Source organism: Mauremys reevesii, linkage group 1, assembly GCF_016161935.1.
Source record: "Mauremys reevesii isolate NIE-2019 linkage group 1, ASM1616193v1, whole genome shotgun sequence".
Taxonomy (NCBI): domain Eukaryota; kingdom Metazoa; phylum Chordata; order Testudines; family Geoemydidae; genus Mauremys; species Mauremys reevesii.
In genome coordinates this window covers 19,995,654-20,007,090 of record NC_052623.1, presented here as the reverse complement: position 1 = coordinate 20,007,090, position 11,437 = coordinate 19,995,654, and positions in this window count along the sequence as shown.

The following is an 11,437-nucleotide window of genomic DNA, read 5'->3' as shown; positions in this document are numbered from 1 at the left end:
AGAACCTACATTTTTGTGTCTTGCAAAAAAAAATTGCATACAAGGACTGTCAGCCAACATTTTTATCCAGTTCATAATATTTGGGAATTTAAGGAATTAGGGTGCAAAGCAACATTGATTCATTTAGTCCATGAGATCTCGACCTGCAGATCATGACCCAAAACGTCACAAGTAGGTTTCAGGGTGAGGTCACAACCACTCTTCCTTTCTTTATGGCTAGCTAAGAATGGTCCCCAACATTCTGTTACATGGTGGCCTGACATGGAAAAGGTTTATAATCACTGATAGTCCATCTGTGTGCCTTTTTAAAGGGCCAACATATTTCTAAGCAGTTATATCCAGAAATGCCGTGTCCTCCTAAATACTCATCTATTGCAGCCTTAATTTCTGTGGATTTAGTGCTAAGGTCTGCCCACTCTGAAATCAGCAAGAGTTGTGTGTTTGTTAGAAGAATGGGATTCTTAGACGTTTTAATAGCTTCATGTATTTAACTGGCATTTCATACTGTATTGTACACATGGAGGGGAATACTATGTACAGTACATTTAAAAACAAATTCTGCCACCCTTTTGCCAAAAATTGAAACAATATTGATGGTTTGTATAGACCCTACACAAAAATAGTTTATGCTCCTATGCACCTATGCCATCTCGGCAGCAGCAAACTAATAAACATTAGCAAAATTCTTCTCTGAGATCTACTTATTGGATCTTGATTGATATTCAGCTGTTCCCAATGCCATACATGTAGGGAGATCAGATTATCAGTGATCAAGAACACAATACTTTGCCTTTTTGCTAGAGCTGTGGCACATCCCAACTGACATCATCCACAATGCGGAACTATTAACTATGATTTGTAACCTGTCCTTTAAATCAGCTTCTGTACCCAAAGACTGGAAGATAGCTAATGTAACGCCAATATTTAAAAAGGGCTCTAGAGATGATTCCGGCAATTACAGACGGGTAAGTCTAATGTCAGTACCGGGCAAATTAGTTGAAACGATAGTAAAGAATAAAATTGTCAGACACATAGAAGAATAAATTGTTGGGCAAAAGTCAACATGGTTTCTGTAAAGGGAAATTGTGTTTTACTAATCTATTAGAGTTCTTTGAAGGGGTCAACAAACATGTGGACAAGGGGGGTCCAGTGGGCATAGTGTACTTAGATTTCCAGAAAGCCTTTGACAAGGTCCCTCACCAGAGGCTCTTACATAAATTAAGTTGTCATGGGATAAGAGGGAAGGTCCTTTCATGGATTGAGAACTGGTTAAAAGACAGGTAACAAAGGGTAGGAATAAATGGTAAATTCTCAGAATGGAGAGGGGTAACTAGTGGTGTTCCCCAAGGGTCAGTCCTAGGACCAATCCTATTCAACTTATTCATAAATGATGTGGAGAAGGGGGTAAAAAATGAGGTGGCAAAGTTTGCAGATGATACTAAACTGCTCAAGATAGTTAAGACCAAAGCAGACTGTGAAGAACTTCAAAAAGATCTAAGTGTTTGGGCAACAAAATGGCAAATGAAATTTAATGTGGATAAATATAAAGTAATGCACATTAGAAGAAATAACCCCAACTATACATACAATATGATGGGGGCTAATTTAGCTACAACTAATCAGGAAAGAGATCTTGGAGTCATTGTGGATATTTCTCTGAAGACGTCCATGCAGTGTGTGGCGGCAGTCAAAAAAGCGAACAAGATGTTAGGAATCATTAAAAAAGGGATAGAGAATAAGATGGAGAATATCTTATTGCCCTTATATAAATCCATGGTATGCCCACATCTTGAATACTGTGTACAGATGTGGTCGTCTTATCTCAAAAAAGATATACTGGCATTAGAAAAGGTTCAGATAAGGGCAACTAAAATGATTAGGGGTTTGGAACGGGTCCCATATGAGGCGAGATTAAATAGACTAGGACTTTTCATCTTGGAAAAGAGGAGACTAAGGGGGGATATGATAGAAGTATATAAAATCATGAGTGGTGTGGAGAAAGTGAATAAGGAAAAGTTATTTATTTGTTCCCATAATATAAGAACTAGGGCCACCAAATTAAATTAATGGGCAGCAGGTTTAAAACAAATAAAAGGAAGTTCTTCTTCACACAGTGCACAGTCAACCTGTGGAACTCCTTACCTGAGGAGTCTGTGAAGGCTAGGACTATAACAGGGTTTAAAAGAGAACTAGATAAATTCATGGAGGTTAAGTCCATTAATTGCTATTAGCCAGGATGGGTAAGGAATGGTGTCCCTAGCCTCTGTTTGTCCGAGGGTGGAGATGGATGGCAGGAGAGAGATCACTTGATCATTGCCTCTTAGGTTCACTCCCTCTGGGGCACCTGGCATTGGCCACTGTCAGCTGACAGGATACTGGGCTGGATGGAACTTTGGTCTGACCCAGTATGGCCATTCTTATGTTCTTAATGCTAGTGCACATATGACAAATGACCCCCACCCTGCCTTGCCCACCAGCAGGGTTTGATCTCAGGACCTTCAGCATTGAGCTCTACCACCTGAGTTAAGGAACAATTCCATTAGGGGATACCAGTCGTAGACTTTTAGCCTAGGGCAGACCAGACACTAAAGGAGATGAGATACATTCTGCTTTTATTTATTTGTTACCCTACCTCCTCTATCCCTCCCCAGCCTCTTTATTTGTCCCATCGATCTGTTAGGTCTTCTCTTTTCCACTGTAAGCTCTTTGGGTCAGGGACTGTCATTGATTATATGTTTCTACAGAATCTATCACAATGGGGCCCAATTTGACTGTGGCTTTTAAGTGCTACCATAATATCAATATTAAATACTACTACTCTGTCAGTGTGCTACACAAACACACACACACACGGGAAGTCTGTGCTGTTAGTCTATTAAAAGAACTGGGAAAAAATTATGAAAAGGCAAAACTTTTGTGGGCAAAACATCCTGAAAAGAGAGGTTGCAAACGGGATTTAGAAAAAAAAAAAAGCCTAAAATTATTATTTTTAAAACATGATACTTCACAAAGTTTTTATCAATGTTTTGAACTGCAGAGTCAACATTTTCCCTTCACATTCTATATTCTCGCAGAATTGTTAGGATTTACGGCCAAACTAAAATCTATCCCAATTTCATTTTTCAAAGTGCAAATTCTTTCTGTGATTTGCAGTTACACAAAGCTGTTAATTTGAACGCTCCTTTGAAAAAATAAAGTTGTCTGTTGGCCAAAGAGCCGCCTTCTTATCGGTTCAAGTTCCATTAGCCTAGAAATCCTTCACCTGCAAGATCTTTGCCAGAGACCTCTTCAGGAATTGCAAGCATTTCAAAGAAAATATACAGCTCCTTCCTAAAAAGTCTAGCATCTTGCTGTGGGATCCACAGAATAATTTTGCCCTTGTAAGTATCACGTCCTACTTCGATTTTTTAATTTGTTCTGTTTCTACGATTTCATCATTTGTTGAAGAGTTTCCCCATAATATTCTGTAAAGTCATTATCCCCTGGTATCATGAAGTTGGAGAAGGAAGTTACCCAGGATTTAGGTGTAGATTATTATTTATTAGTAGCATTACAATAGCACCTAGAAATCAGGCCCCATTGGGCCAAGCAATCTACAAATACATTGAAAGAGACCATCCCTGCTTCTAAAGCATTATAATCTAATAAAACAAGACAGGGAAGGGAAACAGAGGGGAAGTGATTTACCCAAGCGACATGGCAAAGCAGTGACAGAGCCGGTGTGAGGAATGGCCATGCACAGAGCAGCACCAGACTGAGGGGAACACAAAGGGAGATTTAAACCAATTCTGCACGTACATCCTTGACTCGAATTCTCTGCAGTTCAGCTCAATGAGAGCAAGTGCGAGTATGTCTGCTCAAGCTGGGGAGTCATAGAATCGTAGGGTTGGAAGGCACCTCAGGAGGTCATCTAGTCCAACCCCCTGCTCAAAGCAGGACCAATCCCCAACTAAATCATCCCAGCCAGGGCTTTGTCAAGCCAGGCCTTAAAAACCTCTAAGGAAGGAGATTCCACCACCTCCCTAGGTAACCCATTCCAGTGCTTCACCACCCTCCTAGTGAAAAAGTTTTTCCCAATATCCAACCTAAACCTCCCCCACTGCAACTTGAGACCACACCCCCAGCGCCAAGTGTAGACGTAGCTTTACACTGGGTATAACTAAGAGTATCTCGCTAAATTCTTCTCCTTTCTTTATGTTTATGGTCTTCAAATTTTTGCAGACTATTATGCTGCGACCCCCTTCACCTGCAGTCAATTAGTTGCCAAGTTATACATATTAAGCTCTTTAATCTTTCCTCACACATCAATCCCTCGAGACCCCAGCTTTCCAGTAATATGGTTCTCTGAAACGAATGCAACATCCCATGTGCAGTTGCATCACAGCTGTACAGCATATGCAGTTCAGGAAGGGGGAGGGGGTACAAAACTGGGGTTAGGCCACTTTTATCCTCCCCTGCTCCCAGGTCCGCTTTGAATCTCTCCAGTCCACTGACGTGCTGAAGAGCTGCCTAGGATCACCATTCTCTTAATGGATGCTCAGGGCTGAGCCTCCTTTCCTCCACTCATGCCCTCTGTGTTGTGGAGCAGAGTTGGGGCACCAGAGCTACTCTGCCAGCTCTGCACCACTGTGACTGGAGGATTGTCCCATACGGGAGAAATTCCCCCCTCCCCCATTGACCTTTAGTTGTATTTACATCTGCTTTATGCCACTGGAGCTGTACAAAGAAGATTTAGTAAGGCCAAATACTGGGCCAGTAGTTACAATAGGTGAAAAAAGGAGGGGGTACTCTTAGCACAGCAGTGGGGAGAGCTGTGGTAACGCACACTGAGCCATTGAACCTGTGTGTTCAAATGCTACATTCAACAGATAGAGACATTAGCTACCCTTACAAAAATCTAGCAGAGTAAAATGGTCATTGGAGAGCATGGTAGTAACTACCAGAAACCAAGGAGTACAACAACATCAACCCTGATTTGTAACTATTTTCATGAATAAAACCCCAGAGTTTGGGTCACTCTGATTTGTTGGGATCTAATTACTACTTACTGGGGAGTATTCAGATGGCGGCCAGGTATGTGTGGGTACATGCTCATGAATCCCAAAACACTCTGGAATATAAATCCATGCAAAAAGTAAAATTGTAAGTACACCTCTACCCCAATATAACATGACCCGATATAACAGGAATTCGAATATAACACGGTAAAGCAGTGCTCCGGGGAGGGCGGGGCTGCGCACTCCGGTGGATCAAAGCAAGTTCGATAGAACGTGGTTTCACCTATAATGCAGTAAGATTTTTTGGCTCCTGAGGTCAGCGTTATATCGACGTAGAGGTGTATATTCAGGATTTGTTGTTCTCCTGTTTCAGTAGTGTCAAGCAACCAATCCAGATTAGGAAACAATCCCCAGTGATGTAGGTGACACAAAGAAACAAATGCAGACTAGGGGAAGTGAACCATACTAGAACAATCCATGGTGAAAATTAATCCATGAGACTATTTGGTGAATATTCACAAACAACAATGGAGCCTCAGAAATCAAGGCTGGTTGATCAATGACGTTCTAACCAAAGGAGGATAAATTTGTAACAAATATTTTTTTAAAATAGTCCAGCTCACTTTAGAAGTAGCTAAACTCTCTTTTGGCAACTGTTTGACAGAAGCATCTCTATTTTATACATTCGAGGATGAGTTAAATTACTGTTTTCCTACAGGTCAGACAGAGAACATCTGGTTTGCATCACCAAGATCTTGTCTCTTTGTGCATGTGTGTGAAATAACTTCATTACCAGGGACCCTCTCACTATCTCCCACTTCAGACTAGTATCGTATTCAACAAATTGCATGCCTTCATATCTCAACACATCGCTGGGAATCAGAAGGGAGTTCTTGCTCAGGTCCCCCCTGGACCCCTCTGAACAAACAACATTTGAATAGAATTAGTAATGAGGAGAAATGGGAAAATCATGACATTAGTCCCGTCTGTATATTTCTCCAAAAGAATCAACTTTGAAGTCTATTTTCCATAACTGAGAAAGAAGTGGGTTAAAAAAATAAACCTTATCTAAACTAAGCCTGTTACTTTCTCCCAGACTCCCCAGCTGTGCTTAGCTAATAAGATGGTCTCGGAGGTCCTGAGCTGGCTAGGTTGTTTTCTGGCTGATTCCCTTTGCTTGCAATGATTATCTGTTTTATCAAGAAAAGAGTCTATAATCTTGGTGCTTGGAAGAAAAGTCTCGAGTCTCTTGGACTCTTTGTCAAAAATGTGTGGGCACATCGATTACAAAATGAGGAGCAGGAATCGGGAGTCAAAGGATGATCCTTGGAACTTAAATACCAGGCCAAATTCATCTCTGGTTCATCACTGGGGTTACATCAGGGGAATCTGTCCCAAATGGTTTAGCACCATAGATGTAGACTTGTCCAAATTCTGTTTTAATTTTTTTATATAATTTTGATAGGTATCGATGTCTATTTTTATTAGGGCTGTCAAACAATTAAAAATGAATCATGATTAATCATGAGATAAAAAATCATCACCATTAATCGCAGTTCTAATCACACTGTTAAATTATAATGCCACCAGCAGAAGGTTGATTTTCTTTTTTTGATGGTTTGGGTTCTGTAGTTTCTGCATCAGAGTGTTGCTCTCTTAAGACTTCTGACAGCATCCCACACCTCGTCCCTTTCAGATGTTGGAAGGCACTTCAGATTGTTAAACCCTGGGTCGAGTGCTGTAGCTATCTTTAGAAATCTCACACTGGTACCTTCTTTGCATTTTGTCAAATCTGCAGTAAAAATGTTCTTAAATCAAACAACATGTGCTAGGTTGTCATCCGAGACGGCCATAACATGAAATATTTGGCAGAAAGCGCGTAAAACCACAAAGGAGGAGACATGCAATTCTCATGCAAGGAGTTCAGTCACAAATGTAATCAATGCATTATTTTTCTAACGAGCATCATCAGCATGGAAGCATGACCTCTGGAATGGTGGCCAAAGCATGAAAGGGCATATTAATGTTTAGCATATTTGGCATGTAAATATCTTGCAACACCGATTACAAAGGTGTCATGAGAACGCCTGTTCTCACTTTCAGGTGACATTGTAAATAAGAAGAAGGCAGCATTATCTCCCGTAATTTTAAACAAATGTGTTTGTCTTAGCGATTGGCTGAACAAGAAGTAGGAGTGAATGGACTTGTAGGCACTAAAGTTTTACATTGCTTTAGTTTTGAGTGAAGCTATGTAAAAAACAAATTCTACATTTGTAAGTTGCATTTCCATGACAAAGAGATTGCACGACAGTACTTGTTGAGGTGAATTAAAAAAAATAATTCTTGTTGTTTTTTTTACAGTACAAATATTCAGAATAAAAAATAATAAAGTGAGCAGTGTACACTTTGTATTCTGTGTTGTAACTGAAATCAATATATTTGAAAATGTAGAAAAACATCCAAAATAAATTTCAATTGGTGTTCTATAATAGTTTAACAGTGCGATTAAAACTGCAATTAATCATGATTCATTTTTTTAAGCGCGTTAAGTGATTAACTCAAAACAAATTGAGTTAACTGCAATTAATCGACAGCCCTAATTTTTATGGATTTAAATATTCACACTTGCAGGAAATTATGGGGGATAGGGTCAGATAACTGTTTCATCACTGTAGACATTGAGATTCAAAAAGTTAAAGCTTTACAACTATTTAAAAAAATGGACAACATCACATGTCAAAATATATACAGTAAATATCCATAAATCAAACTCTAAAGTTCTCAAGCAGCATTTTTCTTCCTTTGCCTCCCAATAAATTTTGATGATCATTGAGGGAAATTTTTTCTCCTTGGTTTGTGTGCGCATGGTACACTTACCATTTACTGATAAAAACTGAATCCTTCCAAGCACACATATACTTTACACTGTGTCTGAATCTTAATTCAACACATATAGATATAAGTACTGGCTTGTGGGTGTGTGCATCCTTGCTCTCTTGTATACATTGTGATTCACGCAATGTGAGGAATGTTAGTCACTGATGGCTTAACCCTTTCTGATGTCCTGGCTCAAGACTAAACATTTCCTCCAACTGAGTCAGTAAAAAATACTTCCTAGGGACTCAGTACTTAATCTGGTAAAGAGACAAAGCTTCATATGTATACATACATTGGACACAGTGTTCAGATTATCAAAAAGCATCCAACTGGGCCATAGTGACACATTTGTCCTAGGCTAATTGAAACAAAAGGGAAATGTATATGAAAAAACATCTGCATACCCCTTTTCTCTCTCACTTTTGACAGTACCATACTGACTCCAGCCTTGTCATTAAATCAGTGGGACTAATATCCTCCACTGACATGTTATGCATGTGCATCCTAGTGCATGTGGTGTGTATTAGTGTCCTTTTTAAAACTTGAGCAAAAATCTGCTTTCAGAGTGCAAGGCGGCAGAGTTGCATATGTATAACAGAGGAGAGACCTTGGCACATTGAATCTATCACCATATACTGCTTCCCAAGCCCTAGAGTAGCCTACATCTCTCTGGGCTAAAGTTTTTAAGAGTAGCTAGTGATTTTGAGTATCTCCATTTCTGGGTGTCCAACTTCAAAGTGCTGAGCACTTGCCCTCTGAAAAATCAGTTCCCTTTAAGTTGTTAGGTACTCAAAATCGAGGCACCCAAAATCATCTGTCCCTTTGGAAAATCTGAATCCCGGTATATTAGTGCCTCTTGTACTGGAGTGAGACAGACCTGCTGCATGAGTAGTCTAGATACATCTGCTGGAGGTTGGTGCCACTTCGCAGCTGGATGGCTGATAATGGCAATGTTCTCCAGGGAAGTGTTCAAGGCAAACACCGAAGCAGCACTTCATTTTCAGATGGTGAATGTTCATGATTGATATACTTGTATTGGCAAAGAAGTCAAACATGCTTGATAGACAGATTTAACTTGACTTTTGGCTAGGTGGAAATACATATGCTTCCAATGTATCTGTCCAGGACATTAGAATACTTTTCAGAATGTCTCCCACAGTGTGAGCTAATGTGTGTATCTCTTGGTCTCTGTTCTTATACCACCGTGGGGTTATCCAAGCCTCAGCTTTCCTCTGGAGCAAGGAGCAGCAGAGGAGGGAAGCAGAAAGGAGCATGTGGGATAACAAGGGGTGAGTGAGGTGAACTGTTACCCTCGGCCTCTCTCTGTTAATGGATCCTGAAGCAAGACAAGGGTCTTAGACTGTCAGGTCTTTGGGGCATGGACTGTTTCTTCTCAGATATTTGTACAATGCCCAGTACAGTGGGACCCAATGTTCAGCATCTCTGGGTGCTACTGTAATACAAAAAATGAAACAAAAATAGTCAGATTAATATTAAATCAGGGAATGTCAGGCATCGATATTCCCTATTTGTGTACACATTCAATGTTCCCTAGGTAAATGTCTATTTGAACTTCGTACAGATGTGTCATTTCCCATTTAACCCAACAGCGCATGTGCAATGAGTTTCTCATGCTTAATTTATAGGGTACACTTAGACTCAAGCTGAGGAGAGGAAGGGAGGTGGAGAGAAAGAATGGATGGATGGACAAGAGAAAGAGATACAGTGGAGGGACAATACCCAGATGGGCAGATGACTGACGGACACTACATATATTATATTAATTCACCCCAATATTCACTGTGCAGGTCTGCATAACAGGAGTTTTTTCACATGGGTAAATGTTTTTTAAGTCTCAGAAATATGCAGTTTCTTTACAAGACCCCCATGTCTCTGGAGACGTGGTGCTGGGTGCTCCAGGGTGGCCGAAGCAGGGCTCGCTGCAGGATTGGAGAAGAGGTTGGGGAACAAAGGTGACTCATATGTCACCTTTGGGGCTTTCCAATCCTGGGATTGGCTAAAGTCCCTGGGCATTTTGCCTTAATAAGGACTTCAGTGCTGGGCTCAAAATGACTGGTATAGAAAACCTGGATAATTGTATCCAGCAGATTTATGGAGTGGGAGGACCCTGATTAGACCTGGTGGAGTTCCATTACTAGCAGTTTTGTTATCGTTGTTACAATGAAATAAACGCAGACCTTTCTTAACATGATTGGTGGCAGGTGGCATTCATCTACGGGTGTTTACATTGTTTCCTGGAACCAGCGGGGTGCCCTACATACCACTTTAATACAGGAATGCAGTCGGAGTCTTCATTCACTGATTTAAAGACACTGTAAACTGACCGGCCCAACATATCTGGCTCAGCTAACTGAGCATTATTCATTTTGCCTTTAACTCAATTAACATTTTTGGAATATCTATAGACTTCACTACTTGAGACATTCTTTGGAAGTGTGCATCAGAGATTTACTGTCATTTATTTCTTTCCCCCTACATAGGAGGTCAGGCCTGCTTAAAAAAAAAAAAAAGGGCATCTGATTCCCGTCTACGAATTTCTGGATAATAATCCTTCAGGGTGAAACTTGCTAAACGTTCAGGATTTACAAATATTTTCACAGCTACCATCTACGTACTCATGGACATTACCCACCACCCAAGTAACAGAGATCCAGATAAAAAGAACAGGAGTACTTGTGGCACCTTAGAGACTAACAAATTTATTATAGTCCACTTCAGCGGATACCCAGAGGCCATCTACGTACTCATGGACATTACCCACCACCCAAGTAACAGAGATCCAGATAAAAAGAACAGGAGTACTTGTGGCACCTTAGAGACTAACAAATTTATTATAGCCCACTTCAGCGGATGCATGTAGTGGAAAATACTGATCCAGATGTGACACTTATTGCAAAAATATCCATGCACAGCTTTTTGAATTTTTAACTGGCTGTACTTTTGGTGCCCACCAAAGTACACGCAACGCCCTGGAAGAGGGGAAACTTTAGTCAGCTACATCTCTCATGAAAAATTACCCGATTTGCCCCCATTGAAATACATGGAAAGGAGCCCATTCACTTCAAGAGGCATTGGATCAGATTCAGTGTCCACACGGGAGGAAAGAGTTGCCATTTTTACAATTCCTGGTCTACACACAGATTTTGCACCAGTATAATTATTTTGGTTAGGAGTGCAATTTTTTGCCAATATAGTTCAATCAATAAGACAGCTAGTGTGGATGTCATTATATCGATATAAAGGTGCTATATACAAGTATAGAATATTCCCCTTCCCTTACTGGAATAGACTATCTGGTTAAGAATATCCACACTAAGGAGGTTGTATTGCTTTAGCTATACTGATATAGTGAAAGCAGTACAACTTTTGTGTTGAGATAAGGTCTCAGATCAAAGACCCTCACAGTAAACAACATATAACTCAGTTTATCTCCTTCTGAAAGACAAAGTGCTGAGTCACCCCAGCTGGCATCCAGATCTGTGGCTAAGTAATCTGGATATTGAGATCCTCAATGTAAAGAGAAGAACGTTCAGGGTGCTCAG